Source organism: Ailuropoda melanoleuca, chromosome 9 (assembly GCF_002007445.2).
Source record: "Ailuropoda melanoleuca isolate Jingjing chromosome 9, ASM200744v2, whole genome shotgun sequence".
Classification (NCBI taxonomy): domain Eukaryota; kingdom Metazoa; phylum Chordata; class Mammalia; order Carnivora; family Ursidae; genus Ailuropoda; species Ailuropoda melanoleuca.
The window spans coordinates 34376547-34399341 of NC_048226.1; positions in this window are offsets into that span (position 1 = coordinate 34376547).

Sequence of the window (22795 nt, forward strand, 5' to 3'; positions counted from 1 at the left end):
CTAGAGCATGAGACAACTTTGCAAGCAGCCTTTTAGAACTGTGTAGAGGAAGTTTTAAGTGCTGTGCCCCAGCAGCACAAAAGAGTTTGATTGAGAGTGGAGAGTTCAGGGAAGGCTTCTTGGGACACATGTCATACGAATTAGGCCCTGGAGGATGGCTTAGCTTTTGACAGGCAGACAAGTGAGTGTTCCATGAAGAAGGGTAGGAGGACCAAATTGTCAGAGCATGATACAGCACTGCGTGTTCAGGGATCAGCAAGTGGGCCAGAGTCCTAAACATGGCATACCATGAAATGAGACAGAAAAAGGTAATCTGGGACAAATTCTGATCAATGGTCATCAACATAGCACACTGTTACTATTCCTTTAGCATTTATTATTCGAAGCACATAGGCATTTACTTTTCATAATAAACCTTATTTTTTGAGTGAGAGAACTGGGGCTTCCAGAGTGAATGACTTGTCCAAGGTCCCAGATGTATGCATGTGCTTGGGCTCAATCAAGCCCATGACGCTCTGAGTTCAAAGCCCAGGCTCTTCATCCTCATTTTTTTAATGATGTTAACAACACTTCCATCGATTTCTATAGACCTTCTCAGGCCTGTATGCAGAAAAAGAAGGGAATGTTGAGAAGGGAGATAAAAACTAAGGAAGAGTTCATTACTACACTCATGGGTTTTTATGAGCAAGGTTAAAATGGCAGGTGACTGAGTTGGCTCTTCAAGGACAGGCTTGGTTTTAGGGGAGTGTTATTTCCATGTCATTTCCAGAACAGCTATGTATCTTCTAAGGTGTCCAGTGCCACATCGGGTGCTCTGTATGAAGCTAGGGTCTTGAGACTGGAAAAAATAACCGAAAAATAAATAAATATAAAACACCCCTTGATGACCAGTAGCCCCTCTACCTCCGACTGTGCCACAGACACAGAAAGAAACCACCTCATTCTTTAGCGTTCTGAAAAAAGCACACTACATGCTCTCTTAATTATTTACTTCAGGACTTCTCATACTTTGTGATCCAGATGGCATTACTGACATATAAGTCTCAATAATATATATTAAACTTATTATCCAGCAAGGTTAAAAGAAAAGGGTTTCTGGTTAATAAAGCATTGTGTTTGGTAAACAGTTTCTGGGCATAAAGAAAATGGGTTGTAATTACTAAAACAGTTATGGTAAAATGCTCTAGACAAGGCTTTCTCAACTTTAGTACTATTAACATTTTAGGCTAAATTATTCTTTGTCTTAGGGGCTGTCCTGTGCCTTGTATGATGTGAAGCAGCATCTTGGCCTCTACCTACTCGATGCCATTAGTATTCCCCAGGTGTAACAACCAAAAATGTCTCCACACATTGCCAATTGCCCCCAGGGGACAAAATCACCCTCAGTTGAGAATCTTTGCCCTAAACATTCATATTTGATGAGCATAATCTAACCCTGTTTTGGTTCAAAAGGCACCTTAGCATCCTGTTGTGGCTTAAATAAGAAGACAGAATCGTGGCGAGAACAAAGGCAGTTTAACATTCTAATTAATGAAACATCACATCACAGAGCTAACAGTAATAATAAGTAGTGAATAGATGTCTATTAAATCCACCTATTCATTATTTATACCATTTTGCAAATGAGAAAACTCATGGCTCAAAGAGCTGAAGCAACGTATCCTAAGACAAGTTATGAAGTCTTGGGTGAATGTTCTGGGCTCCCCCACAGGAATCCTGGGCCACTACAGAACCTGCGTCCCTGTTTAAATAACACCTGCATTTCCTCAAAACTGCATGAGACACCTGATGATAACCTCCATTTATAACATCTTAAAGTTTTTCAACTTTGTCTTTCATTTGCAACACATTTCTAACGCCAGAATTTCATTGGACAAGAGATAGTGACTTAAACCCCATCATGTGTGAGTCCTTTAACACCTAGGTCAGCTAAAGAAAATCAAGATGTCAGGAACCGATGAAGATAAGAAGGCCCTGGACTTCCTTGGACAATGGGCAAATGTTTCAGGAGCCAAATGCAAACCAAAGTGAAAAATATATTTGAGACTTTGCAAAGATATGGTGACATTGCATTTGGCTTTAATATTGAAAGGGGTATTTTCTCTCTTATCTTCTCTTATCTCATAAGCATGCAAGGCAGTACAAATTCATCCCCTCTTGTCCTGACTAGTTGTCTTAAAAACAGCTCTTTCCAAATCTCTGTACTATGTATCACCATCAAAATGGTTGAAGTGGCTAATTTGTAATAGTCACGGCTCAAGTATTAGCTGTAGTACAAAAAAAGAGTCAACTCCCATGACCACGAGTTGAGCCCAATGTGAGGAGTGCTATAAGTGCACAGGTGCTGTGTCCCCTGGAGCCCCTTCCACATGGGTCCTTTCCCCCAAAGAGAAGCCATTCAACCACTCAGCCTTTCTAAACACCTGCTTTTCCCATTCCTTGCAACCCACCTTCTGGGTAATTAACATCTTTTTTTTTTTAAGATTTTATTTATTTATTTGACAGACAGAGACAGCCAGCGAGAGAGGGAACACAAGTAGGGGGAGTGGGACAGGAAGAAGCAGGCTGCCAGCGGAGCTGGGAGCCTGATGTGGGACTCAATCTCAGGACCCTGGGATCACGCCCTGAGCCGAAGGCAGACGCCCAATGACTGCACCACCCAGGCGCCCCTGGGTAATTAACATCTTAGATAAGTTTCTCCCGGGAGAGATAATGACCCAAGTAGTAAAAACTTTCTGTCTCTGCTTCTAGGCAACTTGGCACCAAAACAGAACGTCCCTCCTGTAGAACCTGTCAAAGCAGGAATGTACCAGGGCCTTTCACTCCCTAGGAAGGCTAGTGTCACTAAGGCTGAAGAGGTCCCTCTAGGTTTTGAAAGCTGAGCTGCTTTTCACATCCACCTAAGCATTTCTTCTCATGGTCTCCACCACTCCTCACTCACACTGGACACTGCTCTCTGCTAAAATGTCCCCAGCTTACAGCTGGTGGGATATGGGAAACTGGAGAAAGATCCCACTCACCAGGTTCTTTCTCACCTACCCCTTTCTGACCTCTCCCAGCACAGCTATACTCAGGGGCTGGTCCCATGAGCATCTTCTAGTTCTTTATCTTTCTTGATCAAGAGGAAAGTGAAACCCTTACTTGTTAACTTTTATTATTTTATACTAACATTTCTATATATATTACTCTTTGGCGACAATACTTAGTGCCTTATATGCATGAACTTATTAAATACAACGATATCACATGTAAGTTTTACTATTATTCTCACTTCACAGAGGAGGAAACCAGGTCCATAAGTTTTAACTACTGATTATACAGCTAGGACATGTCTAAGCTGGAAATCAAATCCCAGCCGTCTGGGCCCAGAGTCCACAGTCACGTGACCAGTTCCCCTTCTGTGTTTTCTACACTTCTCAAGAAGAATCCCAGTACAATGGACTTTTCATCCCAATCACCAGGAGGTGCATTATAAACTCAAGTTCTCTCAAATACCACTTTCTCCACCGTCTTAATCCCCAGAACCAGGCATGCTTTCCCTCTCCTGACAATCACCATCACAGCTTCTGTTTTCCTAAGTCAGGGCCCCCAATTAGCCATGTCTAGCTATATGATTTATTTGGCTGATCTCTGAATTTGCGTTTCTAGAGGGGAGGTTGTACACCTCGCAAAGCTCTAGAACAAAAATGGTTGCTGCCATTTATGAAGTGGTTCAAATGTGACGGACCTGTGCTCGGTGCTTCGGATGGTGTATCTTCCTTGAACTTCATCATAGATCTCTGAAGTTACTTTAATCAATATCTCATTTTCCAAACAGATAACTGAAGCTTAGAAGGGCTGAGAAATTGGCCCAAGCTCTCTTTGCTTATGGCAGCAGATTTTGAGCACAAAGCTATCCTTCTTCCCATTGTACAGTACCGCCTCTTTGTGGTGCCTACTGTGTGTAGACAGGGCTGCGTTCATAGCAGTGTTCAAGTTCCTTGAAGGAAGAAAGTACATGGAATTAACTATCACTTAGCAGAGTGACACTAAAGTCACATTTGAATCAGTGACTTCTCCATCTCTTACTATGCAAATCTAGGTGGGCCAGTGAAACTATGCCCCAGAGGTTTCCTTATCTGTAAAACTACTATTATTATTATATATTAGTATTAGTATTATATAACAGTATCTATCTCATAGAGGTGGTGTGAAGATTAAATGAGTTAGCAGATGCAAAGCGCTCAGAACATGGATGAATCTGACATAATAAAGATTAACTATTTTTCTTTAACTTTTATTCAATTCCCCAATTATGACAAAATTGCCTGTATTTCCATGCATCACATATGTATGTGTTTGTGTATGAAATTAGATCATTAAAGTGCTTTTTGATGGCAATGAAGGACATACAAACTCATTCACAAAAGTTTAGTGAGGATTAATACACAAAACTATTTTAGTTCATTTCATAGTCTCTAGATTAATTCGGGTTGAGATAATATACATCTTCAGGAGTCCCGTTTGGCCAAGCGGCTTGCATTTCCTGAAGGGCAAGAACTCCTTCTTTAACTTGTTTGGGTTATAACTTCCTCATGGAAGCATTTCATGGTTGTATGGAAATGGGTCAGTTGAAGAAAAAATGGTGGCATTCTTAGCCCCTTTCTTTTCTTCAATTTCTCCTTTATTCACTATTTTACACATTGGTGTTCCCCGCCCCTGCCTCACAAAATCAAATTTTACTGTCCAATATTTGTTCTCTTACTCACTATCTAACCTCCTTACTCTAAAAAGTGCCTCTCTCTCAATAAAATGAGAAAGCTTTGGATATGGCAGTCAGTTAATCATTCTTCATTGATTTAATAATTATTTTCCAGTGTGAATAATTTTCAATACATAAGCTCATCCAAACTTTCAGTCTCAACTAGTAAAATGAAGACTTCTTTTTCTTATTAAAAGAAATTCCCAAAAAATTACCATAGAGAGAAAGCATAATCAGAAAACTTTTCCCAGAAAAAATAATATCTTCAAAGTACCCTCCTGCCCCCTACAAAAAGTGACAGGCCAAGATGGTTGAATGGAATTCTACCAATCCTTCAAAGACCAGATGACCTCAATGTTTCTTAAATTGCTCAGGGTATAGAAAATGAAGAAAATGTTCAGGTTTACTGTCTATGACACAAGTACAACATATATACCTAAACATCCTGACAAATGTCACATACACACCTACAGAACAATCTCACAACTATCAGTGAAAAATTACTAAATAAAACATGATCAAATAGAATCAAAGAGCACATTTTAAAAAATATATAATACATCATGACCAAGTAAAATTCATTCCAGGAATATAACAAATCACATTAATGTAATTCACCATATTATAAATTCCACTAAGAAAATCATTTAATTATCTCCATAAATGTTAAAATATCTTCAAAAAAATTCAATTCTTATTTTAAAAATACATTACATATATGTTTACATAATGAGAAAAAAATAGACACCTTAGTGAGGAATAAAGCTAACATCCCCTACCACTACTACTATATTTAGCTGCACTAGAGTCATGAGCCATGGCTATCTAGAAAAGGAAAACAATTAAAAGCATAAGAATTGGGAGGAAAGGAACTAAAATTATCTGTATATTGTAGATGACATTATAGTGGACCTTCAAAACCTAGAGCCTAGAGAACCAATGATAAAACTAACACAAACTTTAAAGAAAGTAAGTAATCTATTAGGATATAAAATTAGCACACAAAAAGTAAATAACCTTCATAAAACTAAAAATGACACCAGTTAGAAGACATATTGAAAGAGAAAAACCTGTTTAGAATAACAAAAATAAACTTGAAAAAGAAAACGTTGAAACTCTACCGAAGGAAGGAGGGATGGAAGGGAGGAAAAGAAGGAAAGGAAAAAAGGAAGGAAGGGAGGGAGAAGGGGGGAGGGAGGGAGGAAGGGAGGGAGAGAGGAAAGAAGGAAGGAAGGAAGGAAGGAAGGAAGGAAGGAAGGAAGGAAGGAAGGAAGGAAGGAAGGAAAAGAGAGTAAGAGGGACTGGAACAAATAGAAAGACATTACCTCTTTCTGGACAGGGCAATTTAGCATCATTAAACATATGCTAATTCTCCCCAGGTTACTATACTAATCAGTGTAATCCTAAAAAAATTACCAACTTTTTTTTCCAAAACTACATGGATTAATTCTAAAGTGCATATGGGGGAAAAAAATCCAAAAATCCTGAAAAGGAAGAATAATAACAGGGGTTACCACTACTAGATTCTAAAACTATAAAGATCAATAATTAAAACAACATAGTTCCAGTATATAAATAGATAAACCAATGGGAAAGGAAATGTACGAATTTAAACTGGAGCATCTTGTAACATAAAAAAGAAAGTACTCAAAAACAAATGGGACAGACCAAAACAAAAAAGAAGCCAGCTTTCGGAGGTTTCCATTGATCAATTTTTCTGATGATTTGAGCATAATAAAGAAAAATGTTAAAATAGGAGTCCATAAGAATATTAAAAGGGCAAGGGCGAGGTTAAGGAAAGATCTTCTTTACATAAGACAAACTCAAAAGAAATGATAGACTAAGAAAGCTGCCATTTTCCAACTCAAATGTGGTAATTTATTTAGGCTCATTAGTGGGTACTAAAACCATTATGTAAAATATGATTAAGGAACATAATATTTACATGTTCTCAATGTATTATCCCACATTTTAGTAATTGCAAAGGAAAAAAATAGACTGATTCCACTAATAGATGCCCCTTTAACCAAGTGATCAAACTTAGTACAGTAGTCCCCCATTCATTATAAAGTTTTAACTTTTTACTTTATTCACTCTAAAATTTTTAATTTTTATAAAGTATTCCCTTTATAGTTTTATCTAACACCCCTGGTGGATGCCTGAAACAGCAGATAGAACCAAACTTGATGTACACTATATTTTTTCCTATACATACATACCTCTGATAAAGTTTAATTTGTAAGTTAGTCACAGTAAGAGATTAGCAACAATAATAAAATAGAACAATTATAGCAAAATACTATGATAAAAGTATCATTAATGTGCTCTCTCTCAAAATACCATATTGTACTCATCCCTCTTTTTCTTGGGATGATGTGAGATGATAAAATGCCTAGATGATGAGATGAAGTGAGGTAAGCGACATAAGCACTGTGACATACTGTTAGGCCACTATAGACCTCTTGATGATATGTCAGAAAAAGGGTCATCTCCTTCTGGGCCACTGTTGACCACAGATAACTGCAGGGAAGGCAACTATATCACCAATAAGTAGGAGACAATTTCCCAGTGTACCTGGTACATGCCCTGTTTTCATCATATATCTTAAGAGTACTTATTAGCAATACCACTTTTCCCCCTCAAAAATGTCCGAGTTTGAATGATAAATTGTACAGGCACTCTTCTGATAATATGTCTCCTACAATGATGTAATCGAGATTACATAAGATTACTTATGTAGTATTCTTTCCAAAATTTTTAAACCCTTATTTACTCAGGAGGAAACAATCAGACAAATAAAATATGGGGCATTTTACAAGACAAGTGCTTTGGACTCACAAAACGTCAATGTTATCAAAGATAAAAAAATCTTTGCTTATGCTAAGTGAGTAGGAGAATATTCTTGTTTCCTACAAGATAAATGCTAATATATTTAGGCAGTATTGATCAGGTTTTATCCAGTCTAACAATCTCTATCTTTAAATTGGAATATTTGGATCATTTACATGTAATATAATTATCAATACATTTGGCTTTAAATCTATCATCTTGCTAGGTGTTTTCTATCCCCCCCTTCTTATTATCTTATTCCATTTTCCTTCTGTTTTTTTTAATTATTATTAATTGAGGCTTTTATTTGTGTTCCATTCTATCCCTATCTTGATTTAAAGATTTTATTTATTCATTTGAGAGACAGAGAGAGAGCTAGAGAGCACAAGTGGGGGAGTAGGAGAAGCAGGCTCCCTGCAGAGCAGAGAGCCAGACTCAGGGCTCGATCTCAGGACCCTGGAATCATGACCTGAGCCAGAAGCATACCCTTAACTGACTGAGCCACCCAGGTGCCCCCCATCTTGATTTAATAGTCATATGTCTTACTAGTTGCTCTAGAGTTTATAATATGCATATTTAACTTATCACAGGCTGCCTTCAAATGCTATCATACTACTTTGTGTATCATGTTTACTTCCATCCCTTTCCCTTCATCCTTTGTCCTATTGTAATTAGTTTCACAATATATTATTATTATTGCCTCAAACAGTTAAAGATATTTTAAAGAAATGAAGAATGGGGAAAAGTATTTTATATTTACCTACACATATACTATTTGTAGTGTTCTTTATTCTTTTATAAAAATATGTTTCTGGGGTACCTGGGTGGCTGAGTCAGTTAAGTGTCTGACTCTTGATTTTAGCTCAGGTCATGATCTCAGGGTCCTGGGAACAAGCCCTGTGTCAGGCTCCCCACTCAGTGGTGAATCTACTTATCAACCTTTCCCTCCCCATTCTCTGTTCTCTGTCTCTGTCTCTGTCTCTCTCTCTCAATTAAATAAATAAATCTTTTTTAAAATTTTCCTTTTAGTATCATTTTCCTTCAGTCTGAAAATTTTACTTTAATGTTTTTTCTGGTGCAATCCTGTTGGCAATGAATTCTTTTGGGTTTAGTTTCACAGAAATAAAAAACATTTTCTTTGAAAAATATTTTTGAGGAACACAAAATTCTAGTTTGAGGGGTTTTTCCCTTTCAACATTTTAAAGGTGTTATATCATTGTCTTCTGGTTTGCCAATTTCTGATACAAAGTCTGCAATCAATTTTATTTTTGTTCCTGCACAGTAATTCTCTATATGGGGCAACTCTCCTCACTGGCCCCCCAACCAGGGAGTTCTGCCAGTGTCTAGAGACATTTTTTATTATCATTGGGGGGTGTTGTTACTGCCATCGAATGGGTAAAGGCTAAGGATAGTGCTACACATTCTACAATGAACAGGGCAGACCCCCTAACAAAGAATTGACCAGCCTACGTTGTCAATAGTGCTGAGGTTGAGAAACCCTGCTCTGTGCAAAGTGTATCTATATTAATTTGGCTGATTTTAGTATTTCTCTCCTCATCACTGATTTTTAGCTATTTAATTGTGATGGGTCTTGTGGGTGTGTGTGTGAGAGAGAGAGAGAGAGAGTTCTGTTTGTCATTTGTTGAGCTTCTTGGATTTGTCAGTTTATGTTTTAGGACTTCAAGTTCACTGCTCTTTCCTTCTGCAGCATAAAATGTTTTTCATATCATCCAGTGAAATATTTATTTCAAAAATTCTATTTTTAGTGTCTGGAAGTTCTATGTGGTGCTTTTATTTCTCTTATTTCTTATTTCTCTTCCCATTATATGCATATTTTCTTTTAAAAGTTATGCATTGTTTTCATGGCTGTTCCATCATCATTCTCACTTCTGGAACTGTTTCTACTGACTGATTTTTCTCCTGGTTTCAGGTCATGTTTTCCTGCTTCCTGACATATCCAGTAATTTTACTGGATCCTGGATATTATGAACACTATGTGGTAAGGTCTGTGGATTTTGTTGTATCCTTTAAAGAATTTGGAGCTTTATTTTAGCAGACAGTGTTACCTGTACATCAATTTTCTCCCTTCAAGACGTCTTTATAAAATTTTCTACAATGGGTCTAGAGTAGCTTTTACTCCAGGAATAGTTCAGAATCACTAAATCATAACCTATCTGGGGTCTCTACTGAATGTTCTAATGGAGCAACTCTACTCTGACTGATTGGAACACAAAATTCGCCCACATTGTGTAAATTCTTGTGATTGTCCATCTTACAGTTATCTGGTCATTTTTGCTAAGCCATGTGAGGCACAGTACTCAGCAAAGTTTTAAGGAAAATCATTATACATATTCCTGGATCTCTTTTTCCTACCTTTCTGCAACTTCTACCAACAACAATCCCCCTAAACTCTAATTGCCATCTCCTCAACTGAACATGTTTGTGTGGTTCTTTTTAAGGTCCCCCTTCCTGTGTCTTCTGTCCAGAAATTGGTTGTGGGCAGAAACCTCAAAGTGATTTTTGGCCTTATTTTGTCTGTTTCTTCTTTTTGTAACCATAGTTCTGTGCTACCTGTTGTTCAACATTTGAAAGCAGTTGTTATGTACATTTGGTCCATTTTTTAAGTTTCTTTAAGAGGATAAGTCTAGCCCTTGTTACTCCATCATGACTGGCAGTGGAGATCTATGCTAATGTATTTAAGAATGAGCTGTAGTGATGTCCATAACTTAGTCTCAAATAATATAGCACAGAGACAGAAAGTAAAAGAGGGAGAAATCAAATGTAACAAAATGTTAACTAGTAAGTCTAGGTTAAGACTACAGAGGTATTCATTTTATTATTTTTCAGTTCATTTTATAGGCTTAAAATTTTTCAAAATAAAAAAGTTGGGGAAAGAAATTACAAAGTTACGCTACTGCTTCTGGAAATAATCTGAAAATTTTCATAAAAATATTTTAGAATATTTTTCTGATTTCAATTTATTAGCTGTGTACAGAGAAAAACATATGGAGAGTTAACTATGGTTTTCTTCATCAAATAACACCACCTCACTTGCCATGAACAATATAGGAAAGCGATTTTATATGTAGGTTATTGCCTGTCCCCTGACAGAGGCCTAGGTCTATATCTACAAGAAAACCATGAAGCCTTTTTGCCATTTTGTAAGGGGAAGGGGTGGGAGGAGTGGGAGTAGATGTAAATTAGTGTACTCTTTTTTCTCTTTCTCACCATTCATCTTTCTACAGCAATTCAATAATTACAGCTCCCAAAAAACTACAGGAGAGCAACAAGGGAGATTTGTTGGGAAGCACTGAATTTCTCAAAATTAAAGCATTTATAGGCAAAAACAAAAATGGGGCCAGTAACACGTGATGAAAAATACAATTTTTAAAGAATTTCATGCTTCTGCATGCCAGGGAACCCAGATGTAAGGATCAATGCAAAGAGTTGGTGGTGATAGATAAAGATCTCATCTTTGTACAATAAAGGTGATTCAAAGAAAACTGGTAAACCTAATATCCTGGGATCTAGGCCCTCCCACTGGCTATCCACCTACAAATCCCAGAAAGGAGTTCATCCTGCAGTCAAGAAGATCGACAGAAGTCAAGAAAAATTGGATAGATTACTTCACATTTTTTATTGCTAAATATAGAAGAAATCAAAAGGACCTATGGAAAAATAAACCATAACAAGCAAAAAGAAATATCATTATGAAGGTCCAGAGGAGAAAATGTCTTTTAAAAAACTTTGTCCCAGGAAAGAGAAGTAAATACTTTCCTTAACATATAACATCTTCAATAAAATATAAGCAGATATAACGTCCATAAAGTGGTACATAGAGCCATAAGGGACCAATAGGATGATGCGATTGGAAAGCAGGATGAGCTTAAAACAGTAAGATCTGGAAAGGAAACAGACTGGGATGAGACAAAGATGCACTTAGAGAGTATTAAATTATCAGGCTTTAACCCACATTGGAAGCTGTTTAGAAGAAAACAAAAGTCGTTAGTCGTATAGAAGACAAACCTTAGAAGTGTTTTCAAAATGTAGAGAAGGACAAAAAAAAGAGAAGCATGATAAAATGAAAGAATAGATATTGAGGGAAATAACTAGGACAATGGAAAAAGAATAAATGGAAACAAAATGAAATAAGACACCAAGACAGATCAAAAGTGTCCACTGTGTTCCAGAGAAAATGAACAGAAAGAAACAATACCCTGACACAACACTGGAAAAAAAAACCTGAATTTCAAGAATAAGAATAATTCTATAAGCATTGTTTCAGGGTGAAAAAAAGTTGTCTAAAACCATAAGATAACTTTTTACATTTCAAGTTAGCAAAAATTTTATGATGCCCTGGTTAAGGCCCTAAACTTTAGCGGCATATAGATACGAATTCAAATACTGGTTATGTCATTTTTCAGCTGGGGGACTTGGGCAAGATACTTGTATCCATGCCTTGGTTTCTTCATCTGAAAAATGGGGCTAATAATAGTGCTAAATTCAGAGTTGTTGTAAAGAATAAATTAGATACTTTTGTCAAGTGGTGGTGCCAGTCTACAGGAAGTACTCCATAAAAGGTAATGATTAGTATTATTCTACTCATTCCTGGTGAGTTTGTGGTAAAATGGGCTTGACCATTCCTTTTTTTTTTTTTTTTTGAAGATTTATTTATGTATCTGAGAGACAGAGAGAGCATGCGGCGGGGGGGGGGGGGGGGGCTGAGGGAGAAGCAGACTCCCTGCTAAACAGAGAGCCCAATGTGGGGCTCAATCCCAGGACCCTGGGTCATGACCTGAGCCGAAGGCAGATGCTTAACCTACTGAGCTACCCAGACACCCTGGGCCTAATCATTCTGTCACCCAATTCTAATATGTGGGGTTGAGGAATATGTACCACCAAGCAATTCTCAGACCCCAGCTGGGTGTCCCACCACGCAACTCAATTCTGACACTGCCCACATGGAGACAGCATCTGATTCCACGAGTTAAAGCTCAGTCTCACAAAAACTGCCCGCTGTTTCAAGTGCCAATCGAAAATGCAGGTTGTCACCTAGGCTTCTGCCCAACGGTCAAACAGAGGTTCCCACAACCCCCTCCTTGGGTTCCATTAATTTGCTAGAATGGCTCACAAAACTCAGAGAAACATTTCACTTGCTAGATTACCATTTAAAAGGACATAACTCAGGAACAGCCAGATGTAGGAAATGTATAAGGGCAAAGTATGTGGGAGTGAACACAGAGCTCCTGTGCCCTCTCCAAGGGTGCCACTCTCCCCAAACCTCCATGCGTTCACCAACCCCAAATCCCCCAGACCTCTTGGGGTTTTTATGGAGACTTCATTACCTAGGCATGAATTATATCACTGGCCATTGGTGATGGATTATTCAACCTCCAGCCCTTCCGTTCTCACAGAAGGTCTGGGGGTAGGACTGAAATTTCCAGTCCTCTAATCACAACCTGGCTCTTCTGGCAAACAGCCCCCATCCTGAGATGACCTGAGGGGCTTTCCAAAAGCTACTAATTAACATAACAAAGGACACCTTTATTGCTCTCCTCACTTAGGAAATTCCAAGGCTTTTTAGAAGCTCTGTGCCAGGAACAAAACAAAGATCAAATATCAATTTCTCATTGTAGCTCACAGTATCACGGGCCCCTTATACCTTAGTGGTTAATGACAATTTATCAGTATCATGAACCCCAAAGTCTTCGCATTCTTAAAACGTGCAGTTCCTGGGGCATTGGTGGCTTAGTCAGTTAAACATCCGACTCTTGATTTTGGCTCAGGTCATGATCTCAGGGTCCTGGGGTTGAACCCATGTCAGGCTCTGTGCTGAGTGTGGAGACTGCTTAGGATTCTCTCTCTCTCTCTCCCTCTGCCCCTCTCCCCACTCACTCTCTCTCTCTAAATATAAAATTTAAAAAAAAAAAATCTTGCAGTTCCTTTAAAAAATCTAACCCAAGGAAGTAATGGAAAATGAAAGATTTATATAACAAGGATATTCATCACAATATCTTTTAATTTTGAAGTATGTTAAAAATGCATAAAATAAGAAAAACACACTTTTAATAGGTACTAAATTTTGTTACATTTTCTGATGACTTTATCTTTCATTTTTTATTTCAATAAATAAAATATTATGTATAGCTAAAGCTCCCCATGTTTTTTCCCTTCCCAACCTCCCCAAAGGTACCACTATTCTAAGGTTGCTGATCATCATGCCCATACATGTCCTAGTTCTCTTAATAGATAATGTATTCAACAGTATTAGTTGGCAGTCTGCTGTTGCTGCTAGGGCTTGTTCTAGGTGTCTGAGATCCATCAGTGAACAAAGAGACAGCAATCCCTGCTGTAATGGAGGCTTACTTTCTAGGTGGCAGGGGAGACAGAAAATAAAAAATGCACATTAACAAATATATTCTATATACTTTAGAAGGTAATGGACAGAATACAGCAAGAGAGGGGCACCTGGGTGGCTCAGTAGCGTCAGCCTTTGGCTCAGGTCATGATCCCAGGACCCTGGGATCCAGTGTGGCATGGCCTCCCTGCTCAGCAGGAAGCCCGCTTCTCTCTGCCTGCCTCTCCCCCTGCATGTGCGCCCTTTCTCTCTCTTTCTCTCTCTCTGACAAAAAAATAAATAAAATCTTTAAAAAAAAAATACAGCAGGAGAGGAATCTGGAGGTTTACAGAGCTGGTTAGAGAAAAGAGTATATTTAGTGAGTGGAATTGGGAAGATGCTGTTTGAGCAAAAACTTAAAGGAGGTGGAGCCATGTAGCGATGAAGGGAAAGAGTGTGGCACACGGAAGGGCGAGAGCAGAAGCCCAAACCTGTGTGTTCAAGAGACAAGGGGCTTAGTGCAGCTGTGGCACAGGGAGCAAGGGAGCCAGTAGTAAGAGAGGGAGTCAGAATGCAAGAGGGGGACAGGGTAGAAGGCCTTTAAGCCTTCGTAAGACACTTGTCTTATACTCTTAGGGAAACAAAAAGCCATTAGAAGATTGTGAGCTGATGTGATGTGATCTGGCCTACAATTTAAAAGGATCAATTTGCTTTCTTACTTACTGTGGAGAGGCAGGGTGGAAACAAAGTTGCCAGGTGAGAGGCAGACAAAGTCAACCAAAAGAGACATGGCATGAATTGGAACAGGACAGTAGCAGTGAAGATGGGTTGTGGTCAGACATCGGATGAATTTTAAAGTTGAGCCAATAAGATGTCCTGCAAAAACTGCATAACGGTTGTAAATGAACAATGAGAAGGATGGACTTCTCATTGATAGGGATAGAAATGACCATGGGCAGAAGATATCTTGGGGAGATCAGGAATGCTTTGGACATGTTAGGTTTGAGATGTCCCTTAGCCATCTGAAATGTCTGGTAGGAAGGCAGACATTCAAGTCTTGAGTTTAAGAGATGTCTGGGCTGGAAATATCCATTTGAGCACCACCAGCAGCATAAAGATGGTGTTTAAAGCCATGGAACTGGAAGAGAAAAAAGGACCAAGGCAGAAGAAGAAAGAAAGAGAACCCGGGACTGGGGATGGAAGCACTCCAACATCGACAGGACTGAGAGTAGGGGAGGAACTGCAAAGACTCCAGATCAGTAGGGGGAAAAATAAGAAAATCGAGTATTTTGGAAGCCAAGTGAAGAAAGTGCATCAGGAAGGACAAATGGTGGCATAAAGCTGATAAAGGCAACCATCGGCTCTAGCAACTGGGAGGTCACTGATGGCCTTGAAAAGAGCTGTTTTAGTGCAATGAAGAGAGTGATAACCTGAGTGGAGTCAATGGGAGGAGAGAATTGGAGATTTCTATGGATTTTGTTTCAAGGGGGAGCAGATAAATGAAATGTTAGCTACAATGTAATGGAGCGGTGGGGGAGTAGGGTAAACAGATTTTCTGTTTAGGATTGACAGTGGTCCAGGAGAGCAGGAAACAATGGCGATGCAGAAGAGATCGGGGAGAATTACTAGAGCAGAGTCCCTGAGTAGGGAAAAAGGGTTGGGTCTTGTGTACAAAGGGGACGACTCACTTTATACAAATCACGGACCTTTCATCTCTAACATCAGTCAGGAAGGCTATCACGTGGGTTATCCATAAACAAGATATAGTATATTTGTGTTTTAAAATTTTTCGTAAATGATATACTAGGAATTCTTTGTCACTTTCTTCTTGATCCTAAACTTAAGTTTTAGGGATTCGTCCACATTGACTCAATCAGCTGGTTTGTTCATTTTATACCCATTGTACTTACTACTGCTTCCTATACTCGGTGAACAAGTCTATGTATAGCTCCATGGTACAATTAACCCTAATGTATTATCTATACCCTATTGACAGGACAGTTAGCTACTGTAAACAGTGCAGCAATGTACACTTTTCCTTCTACAACACATAGGCAGGAATTTCTTTCTAGTATATAATTAAAGTGACATTGCAAAGCTGTAGGATATGCACAGCTCCACTGCTATCAGATATTGCCAAACTTCCACAAAAAGAGGAAGTGGAGCATCATTATATGCATCAAAAAATTATAAACTTTGTAAGTTTCCCAAAACAACAAAATTAATCAAAGTTTTGTACATTCACAGACTATATCACATAACCATTATAATAAATCTTTTAAGAAAACAGTTAATTAGAATGTTTATTATATCACTTTATATTTAAAATTCAGAGGGGCGCCTGGGTGGCGCAGTCGTTAAGCATCTGCCTTGGGCTCAGGGCGTGATCCCTGCATTATGGGATCGAGCCCCACATCAGGCTCCTCCGCTATGAGCCTGCTTCTTCCTCTCCCACTCCCCCTGCTTGTGTTCCCTCTCTCGCTGGCTGTCTCTCTCTGTCAAATAAATAAAATCTTTAAAAAAATAAAATAAAAAATAAAATTCAGAAAAGGAAATAACATTATAATTTATATTATTAAAAGATTGATTTTTAAATTGTGGCTCTGCATAGAAAAATGAAAGTAAATATTGTCAATATTTAACAGTCATTATTTCTGGATGATGAGATAATGAGTAGCAATTTTTTTTCCTTGTTTTTACTTTTCTGTATATTCTAAATTTTCCGCTCAGCCATGTATTCCTTTAGGTAAACTAGAATGTTAGTATTGTTACTAAAAGAATTTCACAACAAATATTAAAATCTTTAAAAACAAAAAAAGTACAAACTAAGGCTTATAATCAGGAAAGTTTCAATAAATGTCCCTTTTGAAAACTCTCATGGGAACTGTCACCCTCCTGCTTCTATCACTTTAGGGTGCCTTACTTGTACCATATGGGTATAAGCTGGTCAGCTTTGAAACTTTGCAGTATTAGAGAATATCATCCACATTAGCTCTAAGATTAAAAACGCAGTTTTCTCTCCCAAGATATAAACACCAATTACAATTGTACTACAGTTGTACCAACTACAAACTCAGCCTCCAGTTGTATTACAGTCTGCTGTTAATCCTTTCTGTAACCAGTGAGTCCTCCCCATGTCAAAATATTCAGGTACAAAAATTCTGTCCCCTTGTTTAGCTCATCAGCACTTTCCTAGAAAATAGAAATTGGTCAAAACAACTGATTCAGGTGGACCTTGTGAAAATCCTGGGTGCTAATGCTGTCTCATTTGATATTGTGAGGGTCTCTCTTCAGAATCAAAGTCATAGGGTTTTAATTCTGTTCTCAACAACAGAATGATGTCCCAAATATGAAGTGATACCAGCGAGTAGGGATATTTCAGCTTTTTGAATCTATTCTAAAGTATTCTATCCTTTAGTTCTTGATGGAAATGTCAAACAAACTCACCATCTCCCCCTCCCAAAAACAAAGAAAAGAAAAAAGAAAAAAAGAAAAAAAAATAGTGCTACTTGTATCTCAATTCTATTTTCTATTTTTGATATATAGAATTTAAACAATTTTTAAAATCATCTTTGCTTTGTCTGGCATTGTTGTCTCATCACCTTTATTTCCTAGCTTCCGTGAGATAATAAAAAGAAACCTCCCTATTTTTATAGAAATATTAACATACAATCTTGAAGTGAACAAGACGGCCACAAAGTCTATTTCCATTAGAGCAAGAAACAAAGAAGGGCTTTCAACCTAGAAATGTCAGGCACCATTACTTTTTGTATGGTATGAAAATGCTACATCTGTTGATGTCAAAGATAGCGATATGTCTATCTACATATGAACATTGATGATTGTGGTATGCTTCAACAGACTCCTGGCAGGCCACAGATAGTAATTGTTTTCATAAATGGCCAGTATAAAAGTCAGTACAATATGGACCCTTTGCAACAAAAATCATCTAAACTGACTTTGAAAAATTTACCAGGGAGCTTGCATTTATCATTAGAATATTTTGCAAAGAGCTGGTGATAAGTGGAGACGAGCTTAGTCTCAGTAATAGCAAATTGCATTATTATGGGTTTCATTGCAGGCATGTGTGTGTGTGTGTGTGTGTGTGTGTTACGTGATGTAATATATATTTTATGTTTCTACATCACAACAGATATATGTAGCACAATAAAAATGCCCAGATACAAGTCTAAATCCTTGTTGGTTATCATAGCAGAAATTCTCTGTATAAAGATAAAACTATATAGAATGAGAACAGGCAGTCCAAAAATGCACAATAAAAAATTTAAAGGTCATATTTTAAGCTGCCTTCCATACAGCCTGTTCATTTGTAATTTCAGCTTCTGTCTAAAATGCCCACTACATATACAGCATATTAGTTGCATCTGAATGTAGGCAAACATAGATAAGGTACTTTAAATCATCATGAATATACACAAATAAGCAATTTAAGTACTGAACTTGACCTGAGAAGATAAACTTACCTTTGAGTTTTTCAAGATTTCTAAACAGTATGAAAAATGAGTATGAAAAAAAGTAAGTGAATATTGTCCAGCCTTTGCCATCAGAGATAAGATGCTATCTCATCTCAAAGATCTAGATCTTAGACCTTGGTCATTCCTAATCTCAGCCAAAAAGACACTGCCAGCTCCAATTACCTGGAAGGATGTGGATAGGATTGGGTTCAAGGACAGCTGGAACCAAGAGCAAGTTCAGGATTCTCATTCTGCTTTTCTTCTCCTGGCAATTCATTAACTCCTACGCAATCCTACCTTCCACACAAGGTACATGGCCTCCCACAAGTCCTGGCCTCCAAGAGGGACTACTGTTTTTCATTAGCTCAGGTTTTTAAAAAATGGGAGGAGAATCTGATTTGGGTTAGTTTGGGTCATAGATGCCTATTCCTAAACCAATGCCTATAGCTGTGGGATTAGGTACCATGGCTGTCCCAATTTGGAACAGTTGTCTCTTCTTCACCCAGACTCTGTGGCCAGAAAGAAAAGTTCTTTAAAAAAAAAAAAGAAAAGAAAAGAAAAGAAAAAGAAAAATGGCGGCATCCACTACATCTCATGGCAAAGAAATGGATTGGAGGAGGAGGGCGGACACTTTCCTAACAAGAGGACAAATGCTTTTACCAGAGGCTGGGAGGGGTATTAGCAAATCTAGTAATATATTCCAATAGATAAATACATTCCTGCTAGCTTCAACTCATCAAAATAAATGTTCATACAATATGCTGAATTATATTTCCTTCCAATTAGTCAGGCTTTTAAAAAAGTAAGGAAATTAAAAAATATCTAAAATTCATTGAACACAAATTAGTCTTGCCTAGGCAACTCTTATAGGACCAGTTTTCATAGAGTCCAATTTAAATGGAGTCAGATCATAATTATCTGGTCTAGAAAATATAAATCTCATATCTTCCCTGCTTCTTAATCTTATTTACTTCAATTTTCTTCTTTATCAATCTACATCAACAAATCTCATTCTCACAGTTACCTTGAAAGTGTAAAAATCATAGATGCATTAGATACTTCATACAATGTTTTATAGACATTACTAATAAATGTGTCTATTTTGAGAAAAGTAAACTATGATTTCAGAGATGCTTACTCCCATTTGTTGCAAACACATTTGATGACTATAATTGGCACCATGACCACAAGTCATATCATAAAAAGATTGTTTATAGCTGTGAAATCCATCCTCTTCAAATGAATTGTAGATTCTTCATTTTAAATATACTCTACACCCTGAAAATTCTTGCAGCACAGTTGCGACAAAAAGTCAATAGGTCTTATTGTTTTGCAGGTGGGGGAGAGAAAAGTAAGTGTCCAAAAAGAGAGAGCAGAGAGAGAAATATGAAACTGATGGACACACAGCTAAATTTGGTTCCATTTAGAAACTTGAGCAGTCCTTAACCAGCAACACTCAGAACTAGCAAGTGTTGGTTAAATGCCTTCCTCGAACAAACAAAAGGAAAAACAAAAAAACTACATTTTACTTCACAGCTGGTTTTTTGTTTGCTTACTGTATCAAGGGAGTTTTTTAAATCATTGTTTTGAATAGCAGGAGCTCATTTGCGCACGTCTTTGACCTTACTTTTTGGATTTTCTCAGAGATGAGAAGAGCTACTTAGGAACATCTGTGAACACATTGGGAGTGGAAACCTCACTTTCAACATTGTGGGCCAACTTCCCTCCCATTACAATTCTATCACAGGATCAAGGTCATATGGGAAACCCAGCAGGTGTGACTCTTCCTCTCTGATCAACTCACTTTGTTTTTTCTATTTTTATGCTCTCTTGAACTCTACATAATTAACTTCAATGGTTCTAAAACTACTAGGTAAATAAATTTAATGAGATCCTATGCATATTGATAGAGAGGAAATATGACAGCTATCAGATTTGCTCCTAGGAAATACACCAATACAAACAGGTTATTGATTTTTTAAAAAATCAACCTAATAGGGCATCGCAGATTCTAAGCCAGTTTTGACCACCCCCTTGAGCCTCTTAAAGAAATGAAGACAGTGATGAAGGAGGAGCAAGCTGGTACTGTCATTTCTGAGAAGCTCAGAAGCATTTTTTACACCGTGGAAAGACTGTAGCACAATGCGACCATGGCCCCAACCTGTCATGCTCTGTTGAAAGTAGAAGCAGGTGATAAGATCAAACCAAATCCTTGTTTCAATCAGCAAGCATCTTTTGAACACCTGCTACTAAAACTGGTCTATGTACTTGCAAGGAAATTGATGCAAACCCCTCCAACAGTCTTCCATCTCATTCAAAATGAAGGCCAAAGTCCTTTCTGGGACCTAGAAGGGCTTGCATGATCTTTCCTCCAACTCACTCCGCTCCAGCTACAATGCCGTCCTTTCTATTTGTCCAACACGCCTTGCATGCTTCCATCCTAGAATCCTGGAACACATGGTTCCCTCTACTTGGAAAGCTCTTACCCCAGATATGTGCCTGGCTTGGCTCTTCCTCCCCTCCTTCCTTCTTCCTCCCCTCCTTTCAACCTTCCTTCCTTCTTTCCTTCCTGCCTTCTGGTCTTTTCCCAAATATAACCTCAGGAGGTCTTCCCTGGCCATATTTCCAAAGTTACAACACTTCCTAATCCTTTTCTCCACTCTATTTTCTTCCTTAACATTTATTTTATCATTGTCTTACATAGTATATATTTTACCCATTATGGACTATCTCTATCATTAAACAATACTTTAGGCAGCTGGAGATTGAGGGTTTTTTTGTTTGGATTTTTTGTTTTTTTGTTTGGAGTTCATTCAGTGCCTCTCCCAAAAGAGTACCTTGCAATAATAATCACTTAATAAATATTTTTGAACTAATCAACTGATTAATAAAGTTTTATTACTTAACAGCTCTGTGAGGTTGGTATTATTTCTTCATACCAGTGAATAAAAAAGGCTCAGAGATTAAACTACAGTTAATCTCCACAGTTAAAAACTACAGTTTAATCTGGAAATTTTAAACAGTTTCCAGAACTTATAAATGGCAAAGCCTCTTGTTGTGTCTAGTCTAGGACTCTTTCTGCTACAGCTCGCTGGGAAGTACACAGCCCAAAGTCAATGTGGGGGAGGTGGAGACAAACATTGGAAATGGAGTTTTCGTGTCCTATGGAGAAGGCGGGCCCTGGAGCCCACATCACGTGGTAAGATGGACAAGTAAGGCTCCTGCACTTGACTCAGATCCTGTGCTTATTGGCAAGTGGCTACAAATGGTTTGGGTTGTAATCTTATAAATTAAGTATATTTTTAAAATTATTAATATGCCCTTCTCTAAATGATTAGCAAATATCTCATATAGTCTAGGATTGCTCCACAGGGAAAAAAACTATCTTGCCTCTCATCTATCTTGTATAGTCTAAACTCCACTGTGGTAGAAAACAAATGCTTGCTTGAGTGATGAACTTGTTGCATTCGATTTCCTGTGATTGCTGGCACATAACCCTTGCTTGAGTTTCACACAAATTGAATAGTTTCATGTGGCAGGATGGAGGAGAGAGAAAGCTGAAATGAGTAAAATATTAATCTTGCACAGGTGGCAAGCTTTTTAATTTAATATTGTTTTCTAGATCCTACACAACAGATTCATGCAGACACTAATCAGGTTTCTAATCACACTCTTACTGTGTATCTAGTACTTCTCAGAGTAGCACTCCACTCAAACAGGTGGGCCAATTTTGGCGAAGGGAAGCAAGCTTATTTGCTTTCACAGAACTAACTTGCTTTTTCTAAATACTTCTCCCTGGTGCCTATTTTTCATCTTTATGAGTCAAGACTCTTTTACTTGAAAGCTGCAGAAACCCAATCAAACTAGCTTGAGTCAAAGAGGAATGTATTAGCAGACATGTAGCAATAGAAAGACCAAAGTATAGTTAGGCCTGAGACCTGGAAAGAGAAGTGTGCACCCTCCGAGGCTCTCCACCTCCTGTCTGTGCTTCTCTCTTCACAGGTTGTGTTGGATATGTGTTCTCTCTGAGCAGCTTCTCCCATATTTTGAAAATATAGCCACCAGCTGCTTCTGTACCTAATAGCTCACGGCTCTGCCACATCTAGGGACACATCTCTTCCTCCGTTTGTGTTTGTAAAACTTCCAGGATGGATTCTGATAGGGCTGGGCTGGAAGCCCACATCTGCGTCTCAATCATCTCTGGCCAGATTGGAGTCCATAATAAAATGGCCACACCATTCAGACCCCACAGTTGGGAGCATTTCCTAGATGAAGGGGTGGTGCTGTTACCACAGAGCTCAGGAGAGGGAGGAGCAATAGGGAAACTCGCTGAGTGACACAGCAATTGAGGTTGCCCATAAAAGTCTAACTTTTCAAGTCCCATCATGTGCTGTGTACGCTCTCTCATTAAAC